We start from the raw sequence: 21,304 nt of genomic DNA on the forward strand, positions 1-21,304 counted from the left end.
CTTGCACCCATTCGGACTTCCCACCGCATCTCTTAGGTCCTTGCGGCCCCACTGACACACGTGCAGCACAATTGCAATAAATTGAGGCAACTATCTTTGCAGAAAGTACTGTAATGCACAACCCCCCACACCCCAACCTAGAGGGGAAGCCCTAGGTCCTTGGGTTCAACCAGAATCAGGTGTGAATGCCAATCTTTGGCCTATGTGAAACTCTTCACCTTGGAGGAGCAGCGTGGCTCAGTGGAAAGAGCACGGGCTTTGGAGTCAGAGGTCATGGGTTCGAATCCCAGCTCGGCCACTTGTCAGCTGTGTGACTGTGGGCAAGTCACTTAACTTCTCTGCGCCTCAGTTACCTCATCTGTAAAATGGGGATTAAGACTGTGAGCCCCACGTGGGACAACCTGATTCCCCTGTGTCTACCCCAGCGCTTAGAACAGTGCTCTGCACATAGTAAGCGCTTAACAAATACCAACATTATTATTATTATTATTGCCTATTGTCAGGGAGATTTTAATCAGGGATAGGGGCAGGGGAAGTGATAGGAAGACCTACCGGGCAGCAGGGAGATGGTCAAGAAGCCAAGGGAGAGCATACGGCTGGGAGAAACACATAAAAGGCAAGGAAGCCACTGCGGCTGTCGGTGGGAGGGGGTGGAAGAAGGGATGGAAAACAAACAGGACACCTTGGGTCACAAAACTATCACGTGCCCAAACAACAAATATTCAAGCAACGGGCAAGGAGCATGGGCTGGCACAGCCAAAGAGCCCGGGCGAGCCCGGGCCACCCCGGCACCGACTGAGCCGCCGTGGCCTCGGTCACGATTCAGAAGCCTGGGTTTCTTTTTCCTAAGATGCAGTACGTCGTACATTCAAGGTCCCGCTTCTACAGCATCACGCCTCTTCCCGTTTTTCTCCCTTCCTTCCTTGCCCCTCCCATTCCTTTCTTCCAAGGGTCCCTTTGTCTCCTCCTACTCACTGCCACGCAGCTGTTTTCCAGGCACACAGCAGCTGCCGGCTTCCCGCCCCAGCACCCTGCCATGGCGACGCTCCCCCAGGGCTGCTGTCGGGGCAAGTTGAGTGTCCTCCACCCACGGTGTTTTCTCCCTAATCACGTGTGTTTCACCCACATCAAGCTCTGGCCTGCCCCCGTCTGCTCTTTCTACCCTCAACCACCCCGTGAAGGCAGGCAAGGTGACCTCTCAGGCCTGGAGCACAGGGCAGGAGGCCGGGACCTTTCCGATTTAGACCCAGCTGTGCGTCGCCTCAGCTGGCCTTGGCCAAGTCGCTTAACGCCCTCCGTGCTCGCTTCCTCACCAAGTCGCTTTGGTGCGGACTAATGACTTCGTCATCCAAGGGGGCTGGGAAAATGGGCAGCTGCAGAAAGGCTTTGATAGGAGCCTGGGAGCATTTCCAGGGAAAACTCTACCCACTTCAAGAGCTTTGGGTTGTGCACATGGTCGAAGCTGCTGGGTAAGACCCGGGGTGCCCCCGTTCACCCTCTGACCTGGGAGGCGGGGAGAATGGTCAGACACTCAATACGATCTGACTTCCCTTTTTTTAATGGTACTTGTTAAACGCTCACCAAGTGCCAGGCATTGTGCTAAGCACTGGGGTGGACGCAAGATAATCAGGATGGACAGAGTCCCTTATCCCACACAGGACTCACAGTCTTAACCTCCATTTTGCAGATATGAGAACTGAGGCAGATAGGAAGCAAAGTGACTTGCTCAAGGTCACACAGCATCTAAATGGCAGAGCCGGGATTAGAACCCAAGTCCTCTGACTCTCTTTCCCCTAAGTCACGCTGGTTTTTTTTGATGAAGACTGGGAAGGTTGCTCCCCTAAGGAAGCCTCCCCTCCCGCTCCCATTCCAGAGCTCAGGGCTCCTGAAACTGTTACCTGGACACAAAGAGCAAAAGAGAGAGAGAAAGGAAGGAGGGAGAGAAGGAGGCGGAATCACCATGCAAGTTGTCACTGCGACTTGTGGAAATCCGACTAAACTACAGGGTCTCTCCTTTGGATAAATAACATCATCTCAGACTCTACAGTCTGGGTCAGACAGGAGGTGGAAGCAATTGGGTCTGGAGGTTCTTAAACTCATCACAGGCAGGGAATATATCTGCTAATTCTGTTGTATTTTAATATAGTGCTCTGCATATAGTAAGCACTCCATAATTACTACCGATTGACTGGAAAGAACACTGCTTGATCTTTAGCCCTTAAAGAGAGGAATTTCCTCTCCTCTTGCAGCCTTAGGTTTAGGGTTTTACTCCAAACAGGCCAGCAGCCCGGGCCTAAGCTTTTCCACAAAAATAAGCGGAACAGTTCACAGGGAATGGATTTATTAATCGCCCCGACGAACCCAACAGAATTCTTGAAGGCCATGAAATGGTGACTCACCGAGCCACACAGATGAAGGGAAATGCTAGTCAACAACCATCTTTGGTCTCAGCTCCAGGCTTGGGGCCAAACGCCTTCGAATTCGATAGTCAGAGCCTGGCCTTGGCTCAGCCCGCTGTTTCGGGAAGCTGGTGAACACATACCCGGACCACCTCGAGGCCATGGGAAAATTCCCCCATGAGGGCCTCCCTCCCAGGAGTGGGGAAATGGGTCCCACCGGTGAAATCCCTCTTTAAGACAGATCCAGCTGCACAGAGCAGAGCTGTCTACTCCATCTGGAGGCCACAGAGTTAGTTTCGCTACTCAACCTGAAGGTTTCCTGCCACCACTTTGCCGCCTCCTCTCCAGACATGTGTTTGCTTCCCCAGGTTTAAAAGAAAGAAGGTGCAAGGTCTGAGGCCCTAAAATGGGAGCCCCTTGCGGGACAGGGGTTGTGCCTTATTCCCTCTTTTTTGCTCTTTCCCAGTGTTCATTATTAGGCTCTGCACACAGTCAGCCCTTAAAAAATACCTTTACTACTTCTAGAATGCTGGTGGCCAAAGATATACCGGTCCTGAGGAACTTATGCTCTATAGGACAGAGGGCAAACCCTAGATCTAACAGTACATAGGCCCTGTGCACTACTGAAAAGACCAAGTACTACGTCAGATTCTGGAAATAAAAGGAACATGGTTTCTCCTAAGGGGTATCCGTTGGATAGTTAACATACCCCCTATAAGCACCCCAAACTCAAAATCCTACTGTGGTGCAGTGCCTATACCCGAAACATGGTTTAAAGGGACTAAAGAACAATTAATAGTAATTGTGGTATTTGTAAAGTGCTTACTATTTGCCAGGGACTGTACTAAGCGCTGAGGTTGATAAACGTATACCAGATTGTTCACAGTCCCTGTCCCACATGGGGCTCAGTCTCACTCACCGTGTTACAGATGAGGTAACTGAGGTACAAAGAAGTGAAGCGACTCGCCCAAGGGCACATAGCACACCAGTGACAGAGCCAGGATTAGAACCCATAACCTTTGGATTCCCAGGCCCATGCTCTATTCACTCTGCCTTGCTCCTGCAGACTATTACTTCCCTCTTTAGGGAAAATGTGCTTTTTGCAGTGTCAGAATGCTGCAGCGCACGAACTGCTGGAACAAGGGAAATATTTCCCCCAAACAGGGACAGGGTGAAGTTGCAAATTCTTCAACTGGCTGGTGCTATGGACACGAGCGCGACCCCCCGGTCAATAGCGATCCAGGAAACTATTCTCAGGACAAATGCCGCAGGCCCCGGACTTCTGGGAAAATGGGGTTCCAGAAACCCACTCCAGGCAGGGAGGGAGACTGAAGAGGATACTACCCAAGCCCCCAATGTCCCCACGCTCTCTGTTCCCCTGCAGCTCTTGGGGCGACTGCTTTCCAGGAGGGGAAGGGGTCCTTACAGCCCCAAGGCCTGGCCTCTTCCCAATTCCACTAGGTGTGAGTTTGGGGAGGTGGGAGAGTGGAAGTACCCGCCTCTCTGTCCTTCCTGGCCATATCAGAGACAGCCCCATGTCCCACTCCCCAGGGAGCCCCAATCTTTAGAGGAGGAGTGCAAGAAGGACACCGAGGAATCAGGTTCCCTGCTGCTCAAAGGACATTGGGAGGGAGAGTATCAGCTCTACTCTAAGTTCTGTAATGTCAAATGGGGAGTGAGTTCCTGCATTTTCCACTCTCTACTTCACAAGGAACCCGGCCCTAGACTAGTTGCCCCCGCCCCATTCCCGCCCTTTGGAATAACCCTGAACTGCCTTCTACTCTCCCAGGAAACTACGGGAAAATTTTCTCTCTACAATATGGGGCGGCAGGGAGTAGGCAATTTCAACCTTCAGAATATATTACAGGCTCACATGAGTTGAAGAAAATTATCCCTGGATGTACTACTAAAACTAACCTCCCTGAATGAAAACCCAAGTCACCCTCACCGATATTCCACCTCTTTTTAGTGGCCTTAAAATTATATCCTAAGAATCACTTCTTCCCCCTCATTGTCTCTGGCCCACTGCAAATGAAAATATCACCAGAGGAATCGTGGGATGATTTTTTTTTTTCCATACTAACTTTTCAGCTCAATGGGTTATTCTCCCACCATTCATTCCCTACAAATATTTCTCCCAGAAGACCAGGGTGGGCTTATTCGTACAGATCAGTGAGCACTGGCTGAGTAGGAGTGAGCAGGGACCAATGTAAGGGAGAGAAATTCTTTACTGTTGCTATTCAGATTGTACCTGGTTTATGAATCGATGACTTCAGTCGCCAAAGCAGCTGATCCGGTGCCTTTCGCTGGTGCTAAATTTAATTTAAAACGGAAAGACAAAAAGAAAAAAATTATAGTTTTTTTTCAATAGAGGAAGAAAAGGCACACGTTAGCAGAATTCAGGTAGCGGAAAACTTTTAAAACACAGAGACTCTCAAGAATTCAGAGTTGTCCCTGGGTCTGAGAAGGACACAGGCATCTTACTCCCAATCTGATCCGCTAGCACACATCCTCACCTGCCCCACCACGGGCCGGCTGGGGGAAGCAGCCATTTTGGCTCTTGACAGAAAAGTAGGTCTGAACACTGGCAGTGCTCAAGAAGTCACGCTTTCGGAGAAGAATACCGAGACAAATATGTCGCATGGCAGCTTCGGGCAAGCGGACACCAGGCGTGCTTGAGAAGTATGAAATAGTGGGACACGGTATACCTGCCTTTCCCTTTTGGATTCACCCCCGCAGAAATCTTCCTTTTTACTCCTGCCAGAACCCTATAAATGCTCTCCCATGCCCTCATTTCCACCCCCACCCCCTTCTGCTGCCTGCTTCTTCCACATCCTTAGAGGTTTTTCCTTCCCTGCAATTATAATCTAATTCCCCTCCCACTATCCTACACATAGGACATTGAATTCTTTCTGATGCCTTCCAATTTTCAGATGCCAGCGCCAACTGCCAGCTATTCCGGCCTGCCCAGTCTCCACACTTCAGTGGAGAGTGAGGGTGCAGAGAAGGTGGGGGCGGGAGGGGGACGTGCGGGCGCCAAAAGGCTTTCTGATCTGAAGTGCCTTATGCGGAAAACCATTTTCAGCTGCAATAATAATTGCGGTATTTGTTAAGCGCTTACTATGCTCCATTTTGGGCAGAGAATGTCTCTTTATGGCACTCCCCCAAGCGCTTACCACAGTGCTCTGCACAAAAGCAGCGCTCAGTAAACACGACTATGTGCCAAGCTCTGTGCTACACTCTAGGAGTACACAAAATCTGACCAGTCTCTGCTCATAATCTAAGCAGTGTGGCTTAGTGGAAAGAGCCTGGGCTTGGGAGTGAGAGGTTGTGGGTTCTAATCCGCCTCTGCCACTGGTCAGCTGGGTGCCTCTGGGCAAGTCACCTCAATTCTCTGCACCTCAGTTTCCCCTCGTCTGTAAAAGGGGGGTGAAGCCTGGGAGCCCCATGTGGGACCAGCTGATGACCCTGTATTCACTCATTCATTCAACAGTATTTATTGAGCGCTTACTACGTGCAGAGCACCGTACTAAGCGCTTGGAATGTACAATTGGGCCACAGATAGAGACAATCCCTGCCCCGTGATGGGCTCACAGTCTAATCGAGGGAGACAGACGGCAGAACAGAACAAAAACAAGACAACATCATCACGATAAATAGAATCAGGGGGATGCCCACACCATTAACAGAATAAATAGGGTAATAAATAATATATATAAATGAGCACAGTGCTGAGGGGAGGGGGAGGAGCAGAGGGTGCGGTGGGGAGGATAATAATAATAATGTTGGTATTTGTTAAGCGCTTACTATGTGCAGAGCACTGTTCTAAGAGCTGGGGTAGATACAGGGTCATCAGGTGGTCCCACGTGAGGCTCACAGTCTTCATCCCCATTTTACAGAGGAGGTCACTAAGGCACCGAGAAGTGACTTGCCCAAAGCCGCCATTAGAACCCACGACCTCTGACTCCCAAGCCCGGGCTCTTCCCACTGAGCCATACCTACGCCAGCCCTTAGAACAGGGATTGGCACCGCGTAAGGATTTCCTAAATCACCTCGTTGTTGATATTAGGTGGCCTTTGACCGTCGTTGGACGGAGGAGGAAAGTCAGGCCCTGAAAGTGAAATGACTTGCCCAAGGTCACACAGGCCGTTTCGATGCTTGCTATCCGTGACAGATCCAGGGGTTATTCATTCAACAGTATTTATTGTGCGCTTCCTATGCGCAGAGCACTACACTACTCATTCAACAGCATTTATTGAGCACTTCCTATGTGCAGAGCACTGTACTATTCAATAGTATTTGAGCGCTTCCTATGTGCAGAGCACGGTACTATTCATCCAATAGTATTTATTGAGCGCTTCCTATGTGCAGAACACTGTACTATTCACTCAGTAGTATTTATTGAGCACTTACTATGTGCACAGCACCGTACTATTCACTCAACAGTATTTATTGAGCTCTTCCTATGTGCAGAGCACTGTACTATTCATCCAATAGTATTTATTGAGCGCTTCCTATGTGCAGAGCACTGTACTATTCATTCAACAGTATTTATTGAGCTCTTCCTATGTGCAGAGCACTGTACTATTCACTCAATAGTATTTACTGAGCACTTACTATTCATTCAACAGTATTTATTGAGCGCTTACTATAGGCAGAGCACTGTACTATTCACTCAAAAGTATTTATTGAGCACTTACTATGTGCACAGCACCGTACTATTCACTCAAAAGTATTTATTGAGCGCCTCCTATGTGCAAAGCACTGTATTCATTCAAAAGTATTTATTGAGGGCTTACTATTCATTCAACAGTATTTATTGAGCGTTTACAATTCATTCAACAGTATTTATTGAGCGCTTACTATTCATTCAACAGTATTTATTGAGTGCTTCCAGTGTGCAGAGCACTGTACTATTTACTCAAGAGTATTTATTGAGTGCTTACTATGTGCACAGAACCGTACTATTCATTAATTATTGAGCACTTACTATTCATTCAACAGTATTTATTGAGCGCTTCCAATGTGCAGAGCACTGTACTATTCACTCAAAAGTATTTATTGAGTGCTTCCTATGTGCACAGCACCGTACTATTCATTCATTCAACAGTATTTATTGAGCGCTTCCAATGTGCACAGCACCGTACTATTCATTCATTCAACACTATTTATTGAGCGCTTCCAATGTGTAGAGCACTGTACTATTCATTCAACAGTATTTATTGAGCACTTCCTACGTACAGTGCACTGTACTATTCACTCAATAGCATTTATTGAGTGCTTACTAGGTGCACTGCACCTTACTATTCATTCAACAGTATTTATTGAGTGCTTCCAATATACAGAGCACTGTACTATTCACTCAATAGTATTAATTGAGCGCTTCCTATGTGCACAGCACCGTGCTATTCATTCAACAGTATTTATTGAGCGCTTCCTATGTGCAGAGCACTGCACTAAGCACTTGAAATATACAATTGGGCAACAAATAGAGCCCATCCCTGCCCAATTTCGGGCTTACGTTCACTCAATCGTATTTAGTGAGCGCTTCCTATGTGCTGAGCACTATTCCAAGCGCTTAGAATATACAATTGGGCGATAAATAGAGCCCATCCCTGCCCAATTTCAGGCTTCTGTTCATTCAATCGTATTTATTGAGTGCTTCTTTTGTGCAGAGCACTGTTCTAAGCGCTTAGAATATACAATTGGGCGATAAATAGAGCCCATCCCTGCCCAATTTCGGGCTTACGTTCCTTCAATCGTATTTACTGAGCGCTTCCTATGTGCTGAGCACTATTCCAAGCGCTTAGAATATACAATTGGGCGATAAATAGGGCCCATCCCTGCCCAATTTCGGGCTTACGTTCACTCAATCGTATTTACTGAGCGCTTCTTTTGTGCAGAGCACTGTCCTAAGCGCTTAGAATATACAATTGGGTGATAAATAGAGCCCATCCCTGCCCAATTTCGGGCTTACGCTCATTCAATCGAATTTACTGAGCGCTTTCTATGTGCTGAGCACTGTCCTAAGCGCTTAGAATATACAATTGGGCGATAAATAGAGCCCATCCCTGCCCAATTTCGGGCTTACGTTCCTTCAATCGTATTTAGTGAGCGCTTCCTATGCGCAGAGCACTGTCCTAAGCGCTCAGAATATACAAATGGACAACGGACAGAGCCCACCCCCGCCACTGCCGGGCTCACGGTCTACAGCTACAGCAGCAGCAGCAGCAGCAGCACGGCTCAGTGGGTTTGGGAGTCCGAGGTCAGGGGTTCGAATCCCCGCCCCTCGCCAGCCGGTCACCCGGGCCTCAGTGACCCCGTCTGTGAAATGGGGATGAAGCGCGGGGGCCTCCCATGGGACCACCCGCTGTACCTCCCCCCGCAGAGCGCTCCGCACAGAGCGCTTTGCCAATCCGACCATTATTACGAAAGGAGCCGTTAGTGAGGAGGTGGGGGTGGGGGGGACCGCGGGGCGGAGTGTGGATGCCCCCGGGGGGGGGGGGAGGGGGAGGGGCCCGGCGTGGCGGAGGAGAAGGCGCAGGCCGCGGGGCCCGGGCCTGGCCGGGGAGGGGCCCGCGGAGCCCCGGGGAAGGAGGAAGAAGCCCCCGCCCCGGCCCCCAACGCGCGCTCGGGAGGCCTCCCCGCCCGCCTCACTCACCGCAGCCCGCGGCCGACCCGGCGGCAGCCACCCCGCAACGCCAACCGCCGCCCAAACCTCGCCAGCGCCTCGGCCGCCTCAGCCGCCTCAGCCACCGCCCTCCCTCCCTCCCTCCCCAGCGTCCCCCGCGCCGCCGCCCCGCGGCCCGCTGGGACGTGTAGTCCGCCAACGGCCCGGCCCCCGCGGCTGCGCCGGCCGCCCGAACTACCATCCCCAGAAGCCCCCGCGGCGGCGGTGGCGGCGGCACGCGCTGGGGCGGGCGTTGGTCACGTGGGCGGCCTCCTCTGGGCCGCCCGGAGCGGGGAAGGGAGGGGGAGGGGCGGGAAGCGATGGAGGGAGACGCGGCCTCCCCGGCGCCGCTCGGCTCCTGCAACGCGGGGAAGCGCATTGCATGATCCTCATAATAATGTTGTCCTTCCATAATAATAATAAAGTTGGTTACGAGGTGCAGTGCACTGTTCTAAACGCTGGGGGAGACACAGGGCCATCAGGGGGTCCCACGGGAGGCTCCCAGGCTGCATCCCCATTTTCCAGATGAGGTCACTGAGGCCCAGAGAAGCGAAGGGACTTGCCCACAGTCACCCAGCTGACAAGAGGCAGAGCAGGGATACGAACCCACGACCTCTGACTTCCAAGTTAATAATGTTGGTATTGGTTAAGCTCTTACTAGATGCAGAGCACTGTTCTAAGCGCTGGGGGAGATTCAGGGTCGTCAAGTGGTCCCACGTGGGGCTCCCCGTCTTCATCCCCATTTTACAGATGAGGTCACTGAGGCTCAGAGAAGTGAAGTGGCTTGCCCAAGGTCACACAGCTGACAAGCAGCGTGGCTCAGTGGAAAGAGCCCGGGCTTGGGAGTCAGAGGTCATGCGTTTGAATTCCAGCTGGGCCACGTGTCAGCTGTGGGACCTTGGGCAAGTCATTTCACTTCCTCTGGGCCTCAGTTACCTCATCTGTAAAAACAGGCATTTAAAAATGTGAGCGCCACGTAGGACAATCTGATTACCCTGTATGTACCCTAGCACTTAGAACAGTACTCTGCACCTAGTAAGCACTTAACAAATACCATTATTATTATTGTTATTATTATCATTAGTATTCATAATAATGTCAGCTGTGTGACCTTGGGCAAGTCATTTCACTTCCTCTGTGCCTCAGTTACCGCATCTGTAAAATGGGGATTAACTGTGAGCTTCACAAGGGACAACCTGATTACCCTGTCTCTACCCCAGCACTTAAAACAGTGCTCTACACATAGTAAGCGCTTAACAAATACCTACATTGTTATTATTATTATTAGAGCCGGGATTCAAACCCATGACCTCTGACTCCCCTCCCAGGCTCTCGCCACTGAGCCATGATGCTTCCCACCGCCCCCACCAAGAGGGGAGAATAAATGGGAAATCCTGTGGAGGGAATAAAACTAGAGTAGGGGGGCAAGTTTTCAGTATGGAGGACAAATCATTCATTCATTCATTGAGCGCTTACTATGTGCAGAGCACTGGACTAAGCTCTTGGGATGGACAACTGGGCCACAGATAGAGACCATCCCTGCCCAGTGACGGGCTCACAGTCTAAACAGGGGAGACAGAGGACAGAGCAAAACAGATCAAAATAAAAGACAATGTTATCAAGATAGAATCAAGGGGATGTACACCTCATGAACAAAATAAATAGGGTAATAAATAATATATACAAAGGAGCACAGTGCTAAGGGGAAGGAAAAGAGGGCACCGGGTGGGGGGGGGGGGAATCCCATCGTAGACGTGAGGTTGGGGATAGACCTTGGGGATGATGAAGAAATCTCTTCCCCTTATGGAGGCATCCAGTTAAAAATGGGGCAACTGCAGGGAATGAACCTGTCTTCCCTAGATCCTCTCCCACCCTGGACCACACCTCATATCTTCCCCTCCCCTCTCGGTTCTCTAGGATCTCTTTGGGCCTTCAGGCTACTTCTGGCTGACCGTAAACTCTGCTTCCTGCAAAAACCTATTTTTATTTCTCAAGACGTGGGGCCAAACTGCAGTCCTCTATAGGCCCTGGGACCTACCAAAAAAAAAAAAAAATCGTCCTCGTTGTAGTAAGGGCACTCCTGCCCCAGAGCCCAGAGATTTAATTGCTAGATCTCTAGCTGATGGGGTTCTGCTGCCATGAAGAAAATGCTCAGAAAAGTTTCGGACTAAAGGGAGTGTCGGTGATGGAGAGAGCTTTTGAAATTTATTCCCAGGGCTATTTTGTGGTCAGGGAAGGATCACTCAGAGAGTTCAGGGGTAACCAAGAAGTGGCCATAAATCTCTCAAACCCTTGTGCTTAACTCCAGCCTCCCTCACACCATCTCGGCCTCCCTCTGAAGTTCACTTTAGGATCTGAAAGAAGCTGAATTGGGAATTCAGTGAATTTGGTTTCACCTCGTCTTGCATCCCAACTCCGATTTCCTTGAGAGACAAGATTTTGGGGGACACACCCTTCTATGTTCTACCTGAGAAGCCCTCCCTCCTTCAGAAAGTTTTCCCACACTAACCTAACTTTGTCCCAGTCACCAAAATTTTTCCAGGAATCATTCTCCTTTAATTCTTCCCATCTCCCTGAACAAGTAAATGTTAGTGTAACTGTAGTATTTACATATTTTTAGATTTCTGTCACATCTTTATAGAGTGTATACATGGCTATTCTGTCTCCCACAGGAAAGAAGTCCAAGGGCAGGGACCATGTCTTGTTTTCATAAGCTCATTAGAAGAACCTTTACAGTCATACCATTAGTCCACCCAGCCCAATGTTCATTCAATAGTATTTATTGAGCGCTTACTATGTGCAGAGCACTGTACTAAGCGCTTGTTCTACCTCTGACAATGGGCACAGAAAACTTGATGGAAGAGTGTGATCCCAAGTCTGCCTTTAGATTGACCCCATTCAGAGACCGTGAATTTCCACCTATTTTCACCCAGTACATAGTGCAGTGCTTTGCACACCGTAAGTACTTAATCAGTCAAACATTGGTATGTATGGAGCACTTCAGCTCTGCCACTTGTCAGCTGAGTAACTGTGGGCAAGTCACTTAACTTCTCTGTGCCTCAGTTACCTCATCTGTAAAATGGGGATTAACTATGAACCTCACATGGGACAACCTGATTACCCTGTATCTAGCCCAGCGCTTAGAACAGTGCTCTGCACATAGTAAGCGCTTATCAAAAACCAACATTTATTTTTTATGCAGAGCACTGTACCGAGCACTCTGGAAAGTACAATACACAAGAGATTTTAAGAAAGTTCCCTGCCCAAATAAATTTACAGATTAGAGGAAATTTACAGTCTAATCTAATAAATACTATTGATAATCTGCAGTGGGACCTTGGGTAAATCATTTAACCTCTCTAGGCCTCAATTTCCTCATCTGTCAAACAGCATTAAGATAGCTGCTGTCCCTTCTTTTAGGTGGTGAACCCAGTGCGGGACATGGATTTACTCTACTGCCTTGCTTGTATCCACCCCAGCGCTTAGTACAGTGCCTGTCACATAGTAAGCACTTAACAAATACCATCATTATCCTTATTTCTAGCCCTCTAGACTGTAAGTTCATCATGGGCAGAGAACACATTGAACAACTCTGTTGTACTGTACTCTCTCAAGCACTTAGGACAGTGCTCAGCCCACAGTAAGCATCTAATAAATACCATCGATTGATTGGTAGATAGTAGGTGCTTAAGGATGACCCTAATGAAGAGGCCACCGCCCTAGTGGCTAGAATATCAACTAATAGCCCTAATTTCCCCCTCTAGATCACAAACATTTATCTAGAAACCCATTACAAACCATTCATTCATGGATTTATCCAAGCACCTCTTGAACCTACTGATATTTTAAGCTTGTCAACTTCATGGAGGAGTGAATTCCATAGGGTTATTGATGACGATGGAGTGTCCTGCTGCAAACATTGGCTGAGCGGCGATCCGGTCACGCCAACTTCCAGACTGAGAACCTTCATGAAGGAATTGATTGTGATGCTGGTGGTTTCAGCCGTGTCACTGGCACCCTCGCTCCTCCCTGCCAGACGTTCCCATGGGGCCGAGGAGACAAGAAGGAAGGAGGGAAGAGGGGTGCAGCTGTTCATTATCTGCTGGCTGAAGTCGGTTTTTTTGTTTCCAATTATTTGTTTAGAATTCAGTCAGAGAATCAATGATATTTATTGGGTGCTTACTCTGGGCAGAGCAATAATAATAATATAATCGAGCCATTCGTTAAGCACCTAACTCTGTGCCAAACAGCCCTGCTTCGTGAGCATAGGCCCGGGAATCAGAGGATCTGGGTTCTAATGCAGGCTTTGCCACTTGCCTGCTGGGTGACGTTGGGCAAGGAACTTCACTTCTCTAAGCTTCAGTTTCCTCATCTGTAAAATGGGGATTTATTTCCTATTCTCTCTCCTACTTGGGACTGTGAGCCCTGTGGGGGACAGGGACTGTGCCAATCTGAGCAGCGTGGCTCAGTGGAAAGAGCCCGGGCTTGGGAGTCAGAGGTCATGGGTTCAAATCCCAGCTCTGCACTTGTCAGCTGTGTGACTGTGGGCAAGTCACTTCACTTCTCTGTGCCTCAGTTCCCTCATCTGTAAAATGGGGATGAAGACTGAGCCTCATGTGGGACAACCTGATTACCCTGTATCTACCCCAGTGCTTAGAACAGTGTACTGTACATAGTAAATACTTAACAAATGCCAACATTATCATTATTATTATTACCCCAGCACTTAGAACAGTCTTTGATACATAATAAGTGCTTAACAAATACTATTTATAAATTAAAAAAAAAAAATCACTGCATTAAGCACTGGGGTAGATACAAAATAATCAAGTCAGAGACAGACCCTGTCTCATATGGGGCTCCCAGTCTAAGGAGGAAGGAGAATAGGTTTGTAACCCCAATTTAGAGATAATGAAACTGAGACATAGAGAAGTGACCCACAGCACATAAGGTCAAACAGCAGGCAAGTGGCAGAATCAAATTTAGAACTTGGGTCCTCTGACTTTCAGGCCTGTGCTCATTCTACTAGGCTACTCTGCTCTTAGAGCAATATACTAAGCACTTGGAAGAGTACAAGGGGATAAGTAGACACAATCCCTGCTCTCAAGAAGCTTACAGACTCTTGGGGAAGACAGACAATAAAATAAATTACAAGTAAGGGAAAGAGTTGAGTATAAAGATTTGTACATAAAGGAGGTAGGGGAAGGATGAGTCCCTAAGTATTTAGCAAGTGGGATTAAGTGTACAGTTGAACCTATCACCTTCAAGGCTCAAAGGATGCCTCCTCTGTTTAAGATTTGGTGAACCATAATTCCCTGTTGACTGTGTTGACACCCTTCATAACTCAGGGACCTTCAATCATGCCTCCACTCACCCTTCTTTCCAAACTGAAGAGTCAGCATCTCTTCTGTCTATCATTCAGAAGTCTTTCCACCCCACCGTTCATCTTGAAACCTTTTCCAGCTTGATTAACATCCTCCCTCATCACTGTCCACAGTCCAGAGTATTCTGTGGTTTTATACAATGACAGAGCGTGCCTTTTGTTTTATTTTTTATGCCCTCCCTGAAAGTGTCTCTATCCCCCAGTGTCCAGGATAGGAACGTTTCTACCGGTGTGGCCTAGTAGAAAGAGCAGGGGCCTGAGAGTCAAAGGATCTCGGTCTAATCCCAACTCTGCCACTTGCCTGCTCTGTGATCTTGGGCAAGTCGCTTCACTTCTCTGTGCCTCAGTTCCCTCATCTGCAGTATGGAGATACAGTAACTGTTTTCCCTCCCTGCTTAGACTGTGAGCCCCACGTGGGAACTGAATATCTTGTATCTCCCCAAGAATTTAGTACAGTGCTTGGCACATAGTAAGCACATAACAAATGCCATTATTATTATTATCCCCATTCATTCATTTGTCAGAATTTACTGAGCACAGGCTCTGTTGGAGAGCACTGTACTGAGAATGGGGGAGTAAAAAAGAAAAAAAAACCGCTGTTTTCCTGCTCTTGCATCTGAAAGAGGACACAGGATTTGTGTAAATATCCATGTATATGTAACTGCAAAATAGCCAAGGGACAGAAGTAGTGAACGGAAAAGATAAATAACTGCAAGGAGCAAGGAGCAGAGGCATTTATGCATAATTTACAAAGGTAAACAAGTCCTGGAAGGAGGTTGGAATGGTTAACCTATATTAACCGCATGGGGTTAATATAGGAACTCCCCATGGGGCATGTTGGTCTTCAGCCGAGTTTGGAAGAAGGACGAGAACAGAGTTTGGAAAAGAGGAGTGGAGAAGGCCTCATGCTGCAGGAGTCTCGTCTCCCTTCAACACCGGAATCAGGAAACAGCAGAATTCCTGGTTATGTGAGGGAGAACAATCTCCTTCCTGCACCACAGACCTAGCAGCGGTCCGGCAGTGGTCCCATTTTAGGGGATCCATGGTGGGTCCCTTAACTTGGTTAAGTGATATAATAATAATAATAACAATAATAATAATGGCCTCTGTTAAGCTCCTACTATGTGCCAAACACTGCAGGAAGGGTTAGGAATAGAGACAGGATAATCAGATTGGATACAGTCCCTGTGCCATATGGGGCTCACAATGTAAGTAGGTGGGAAAACAGGTATGGAAACCCCCTTTTACAGGTCAGGAAACTGAGGCACAGAGAAGTGAAGTGACTTGCTCAAGATCACACAGCAAGCAATTGGCAGAGCCTAGACTAGAGCCCATGTCCTCTGACTCCGGGCCCGTGCCCTTTCCACCAGGCCATGCTGCTTCTCACAAATACCAAGATCTTGTGATTATTATTATTGGAGCAGGCGGCTGTGGTCAGCAGCCTCCTAGATGGTTATGCCTGCCCTCTGCTGCTCCTTCTCCAGTGACCCCACGACCACCCAACACTCCCTTCACAGGGAGGCATTCCTCCAGCTGTTTGCCACTTGCAAAAAATCAGGGAAATGGGGTTGGAGCAGAGCCCCAGAAAAATAATCCTCCTACCAAATCAAGAGAAAGAATGGAAGCCCAGAGTAGACCCTGGGAACAAGGGGCGGGAAGGATCAGAGGGAGGGAAAGGAGAAAGGGGGCAGGCCTCGGAGCACCGCACCCATCTGTGGGTGGGTGCAGGAGGTGGGGCAAAATGGGAACGGCTGTGGTGGGGAGGTGGGGAGGACGTGGGCAGAAGGACTCGTGAGAACTACTGGTATGGGTGGAGAATTTACTTGGGGCAGGTTCTTCTGGCACAGCTTACTTCTTTGTTCTCTTCGCCCCTCTTTCCCTCTCCTCACCACCCCCGCCAACCTTCCGGCCAGTCAGCTAAACTAGGGCACTTTTTAAAGGGAGGAGAGTTCCTGAGTAATCCTGGATTCTTGCAGGGTTAGGTGCCAGGTGACAAGAGCCCCAGCTTGGCCCAGTTGATGGATCGTGGGTCTGGGAGTCAGAAGGATCTGGGTTATAATCCTGACTCCGCCACTCGTCTGCGGTGTGATCTTGAACAAGTCACTTAATATCTCTGTGCCTCAGTTACCTCATATGTAAAATGGGGATCAATATTGTGAGCCCCCTGTGGGAAATCGACTCTGGCCGAACTGAATAACTTATATCTACTTCGGTGTCTGGCGCATAGTAAGCGCTTAACAAATACCAAAAGCAAAACAAAATTAAAAAAACCCACCTCCATATTTGCACACTGGTTTATTGCTTATTTAATTGTTTACTTTGAGGTGGTCTTTTTTATTCTACTCTTTTATTCCTTTACATGGAGTATATTTGACAATTTGTTCCCACATCTCTCCCATTAGACTATAAACTCCTCAATGGCACAAACCCAGGGCTTTGACATTTTTTAATGGTATTTAAGCACTTACTATGTGCCAGGCACTTTATTAAGCACTAGGATTCATAAAAGATACTCAGCTGGACTCAGTCTGTTCATATGGGGCTCACAGTCCTAATTCCCATTTCACAGATGAGGGAACTGAGGCAGAGAGAAGTTAAGTGACTTGCACAAGTCACACAGCGGACAAGTGGCAGAGCTGAGATTAGAACCAGGTCCGCTGAAATTCCCAGGCCCATGCTCCTTCCACTAGGCTGTGCTTCTGTAAAGTATGCTCCCAAGGGCTCAGAAAAGTGCTCTGCATACTATAGGTGCTCAGTAAATATTACAGCTGGGAGAATTTGTCCACATTTCAGACGTTCCACTGAACATTCAGAAGCCACGTTTTGGGGAAATATGTTCCAATAGGAAATAGGGATATGTTTACCAATAGGGAAGCAGCATTGCATAGTGGCTAGAGCACGGGCCTGGGAGTCAGAATGTCATGGCTCTGCCACCTGTTTCCTGTGTGGCCTTGGGCAAGTCACTTCACTTCTCTGTGCCTCAGTAATCTCATCTGTAAAATGGGGATTAAGACTTTGAGCTCCACGCGGGACAGGGACTGTGTCCAACCCGATTTCCCTGTATCCACCCCTGCGATTAGTACAGTGTCTGGCACCTAGTAAGCACTTAGCAAATATTACTATAGTAATAATAGCATTTATTGAGCACCCGCTGGGTGCAGTGCACTATACTAAGTGCTTGGGAAGTATGCGACAAAAAATGGGACATATTTCCTGCCGACAGGAAGCTTGCATTCTAATGGGGATGATTTTTATAACATCAGAATGTTGAGTAATGAGCTGCCTGAAATGAAAAAGAGAAACAGTTCAGACCTCACTAATTTTGCCCTTCAATAAAAATGTTCTAATCCTGGCTCCTCCGCTTGCTGCTCTGTGACCTTTCTTGAGCAAGTCACTTGATGTCTGTATGTCTCAGTTTCCTCATCTGTCAAATGGGGATTAAATTCCTCTCTCCTCCCCTTTAGACTTTAAGTCCTATGTGGCACAAAGACTGCACCCAACCTGCATATCCTGTATCTATCCTAGTGCACAATATAGTCCTCGACACTTAGCAAGCACTTAACAGATATCACTATTATTATCACGATTATTACTGATGTTGCTCAACAACACGCACAGAGGGAGATTTGACTGTAACCTAAAAGCAATGGAAAGAAGAAAATGCAATGTCTCAGTGAACACATTTCATGTGAAGGAATCAGGAAGCATAAAGGTGTTAAATGCCCGTGATGCAAGCTACTTGGGAAACAAACTGAAGATGTACTTTCCATGTGGCTTGCAGACTGGGCTACTTATGGACCACCTATCTAATAGACTGGATCCAATAGGTAGAAAAGAGACAGTGCGGCCTAATGCATAGAGCACCGACCTGTGGTCTAATTCCGACTCTACTTCTCTGCCATTTGACCTTGGGCAAATCACTTAACTTTTCTGTGCCTCAGTTGCCTCATCTATAAAATGGGGATTAAGACTGTGAGTCCCATGTGGGACAGGGACTGCTTCCAACCTGATTAGCTTGTACCCACCCCATTTTCATGGCAGAAAAATGAGCTGGACAGCAGAATGAAATATGGACTAGAGTGGGGATAGACAGGAGGCAGGGAGGTCAGAAAGGAGGCTGATAAGATAATCAAATGGGGTAGGAAAAATGCTTGGATTAACATGGTAGCAGTTTGAGTGAAGAGGAAAGGGCAGTGCTTGACAAACAAATAAACTCTTAACAAAGCCATAAAAAAACTGGCATTTACAGTGGACATTATGGAATATAGGGACATGGGAGGCATACACAGTGAATATTGTGCTGGATGAATGAGGGGTTATGTATGATATTGATGAATAGGGATATATATTCAATAGGGAAGAAATGCGGATATATAATATATAGATGTTATGGAGGATATGTGGGTTGTGGATATCGGAGACGTATGAGACGTAAGAGATAAGGCTGTTACAAGGATAGAGAAGAACAGCCGGGCAAGCCAGGGAGAGGAGATCAAGGGGGCTTAAAAAATGACAACTGGGAAACTGGATAGGAGGCTGGAAGAGGGTGGAGGTCAGGGGAGGGAGTGGGGAGGTATCTCAGCCTTCAGCAGCTGCAGGTAGCAACTCGTGGCCAAGCTCCAGCCAGTCCCCGCCCCGAACTGTAATAATAATAAAAATAATAATTGTGGTATTTGTTAAGTGCTTACTATATGCCAGGCACTACACTCAGTGCTGGGGTGGATACAAGCAAATCGGGTTGAGGCTCACAGTCTCAATCCCCATTTTACAGATGAGGTAACAGAGACACAGGAAAGGGGAGTGACTTGACCAAGGTCACATAGCAGATAAGTGACGGAGGCAAAATTAGAACCCGTAACCTTCTGACTCCCAGACCCAAACTCTATCCTCTCTTGGGGCTTTCTACTGCTTTTGCAGAACCTCCAGCTTGGGGAAAACATCAGGGAATCTGGCAGGGCTAAATCAGGTGAGGGCCTATTAGCTAGGAGGCACTGAAGGAATGAGGGGTTAGTGGATAGAGCAGTGTGATCTAGTAAATAAACCACAGGCCTCAGAGTCAGAAGGACCAGGGTTCTAATTCTGGCTCTGCCACTTCAGTCAGTCAATCGTATTTATTGTCAGCCGTATGACTTTGGGCAAGTCATTTAATTTATCTGTGCCTCAGTTATCTCATCTGCAAAATGGAGATTAAAACCAAGCTCTAGGAGGCACAGGGCCTGGGCCCATCCTCACTGTGTTGTATTGTGCAGCGTGGCTTAGTGGAAAAAGCCCGGGCTTGGGAGTCAGAGGTCATGGGTTCGAATTCCATCTCTGCCACTTGTCAGCTATGTGACCTTGGAAAGGTCACTTAACTTCTCTGTGCCTCAATTATCTCCTCTTTAAATATGAAGACTGTGAGCCCCATGGGGGACCATCTGATGACCTTGTATCTACCCCAGCGCTTAGGACAGGAATTGCACATAGTAAGCGCTTAACAAATACCAACATTATTATTATTACTGTGCTTAGTGCAGGCATGTATTAAGAGTTTATTCATTCATTCATTCAATAGTATTTATTGAGCGCTTACTATGTGCAGAGCACTGTACTAAGCGCTTGGGATGAACAAGTCGGCAACAGATAGAGACAGTCCCTGCCGTTTGACGGGCTTACAGTCTAATCGGGGGAGACGGACAGACAAGAACGATGGCAATAAACAGCGTCAAGGGGAAGAACATCTCGTAAAAACCGATGGCAACTAAATAGAATCGAGGCGATGTACAATTCATTAACAAAATAAATAGGGTAACGAAAATATATACAGTTGAGCGGACGAGTACAGTGCTGTGGGGATGGGAAGGGAGAGGTGGAGGAGCGGAGGGAAAAGGGGAAAATGAGGCTTTAGCTGCGGAGAGGTAAAGGGGGGATGGCAGAGGGAGTAGAGGGGGAAGAGGAGCTCAGTCTGGGAACGCCTCTTGGAGGAGGTGATTTTTAAGTAGGGTTTTGAAGAGGGAAAGAGAATCGGTTTGGCGGAGGTGAGGAGGGAGGGCGTTCCAGGACCACGGGAGGACGTGACCCGGGGGTCGACGGCGGGATAGGCGAGACCGAGGGACGGTGAGGAGGTGGGCGTCAGAGGAGCGGAGCGTGCGGGGTGGGCGGTAGAAAGAGAGAAGGGAGGAGAGGTAGGAAGGGGCAAGGTGATGGAGAGCCTTGAAGCCTAGAGTGAGGAGTTTTTGTTTGGAGCGGAAACTCCAAATTTAACAAATTCTATTTACAAAAAACAAAGAGGGGTTGACAGTGACCTTCGTCAGCGGGATCGAGGGGAGCGGAAGTGGGCCGGGAGGAGGACTTCGACATCTGAGGAGACCGGGCCAAAGCCTTATAGGGGGTCGTGAGAGGAGAGGTCTTTGAGGTCACACCACCTCACGCTGGAGGCTGCCTGACTTCCAGCTGGCCGTGCCTCAGCGTGCGGGAATCCCCTGGGGACCCTAACCCAGTCACGCACCCTCCAAATTGTACATTCCAAGCGCTTAGTACAGTGCTCTGCACATAGTATTTAGACTGTGAGCAGGGATTGTCTCTATCTGTTGCCAAATTGTACATTCCAAGCGTTTAGTACAGTGCTCCACACATAGTATTTAGTCTGTGAGCCCGTCACTGGGCAGGGATTGTCTCTCTCTGTTGCCAAATTGTACATTCTAAGCGTTTAGTACAGTGCTCCGCACATGGTATTTAGACTGTGAGCCCGTCACTGGGCAGGGATTGTCTCTGTTGCCAAATTGTACATTCTAAGCGTTTAGTACAGTTCTCCGCACATGGTATTTAGACTGTGAGCCCGTCACTGGGCAGGGATTGTCTCTGTTGCCAAATTGT

General features: G+C 48.2%; 1 protein-coding gene across 5 annotated transcripts in view; it reads right to left on the reverse strand.

Moving 5' to 3' along the window:
* Window positions 1-12,975, reverse strand: part of THRAP3 (thyroid hormone receptor associated protein 3) — a 67,094-nt gene extending 54,119 nt beyond the window's left edge. For 4 of the 5 annotated variants that reach the window (XM_029080379.2, XM_029080375.2, XM_029080376.2 and 1 more), the window contains exons 1-2: window positions 9,061-9,148; window positions 4,651-4,711 (exon numbers count right to left, since the gene is read on the reverse strand). The gene's annotated coding sequence lies outside the window, so the exon portion shown is untranslated. Of the gene's footprint in view, window positions 1-4,650; window positions 4,712-9,060; window positions 9,149-12,907 lie in introns of those variants that run through there. The other variant, XM_029080378.1, reaches the window with a different exon arrangement.
* Window positions 12,976-21,304: the final 8,329 nt, after the last annotated feature.

The sequence above is a fragment of the Ornithorhynchus anatinus genome, chromosome 16 (genome assembly GCF_004115215.2).
Source record: "Ornithorhynchus anatinus isolate Pmale09 chromosome 16, mOrnAna1.pri.v4, whole genome shotgun sequence".
NCBI classification, from domain to species: Eukaryota; Metazoa; Chordata; class Mammalia; order Monotremata; family Ornithorhynchidae; genus Ornithorhynchus; species Ornithorhynchus anatinus.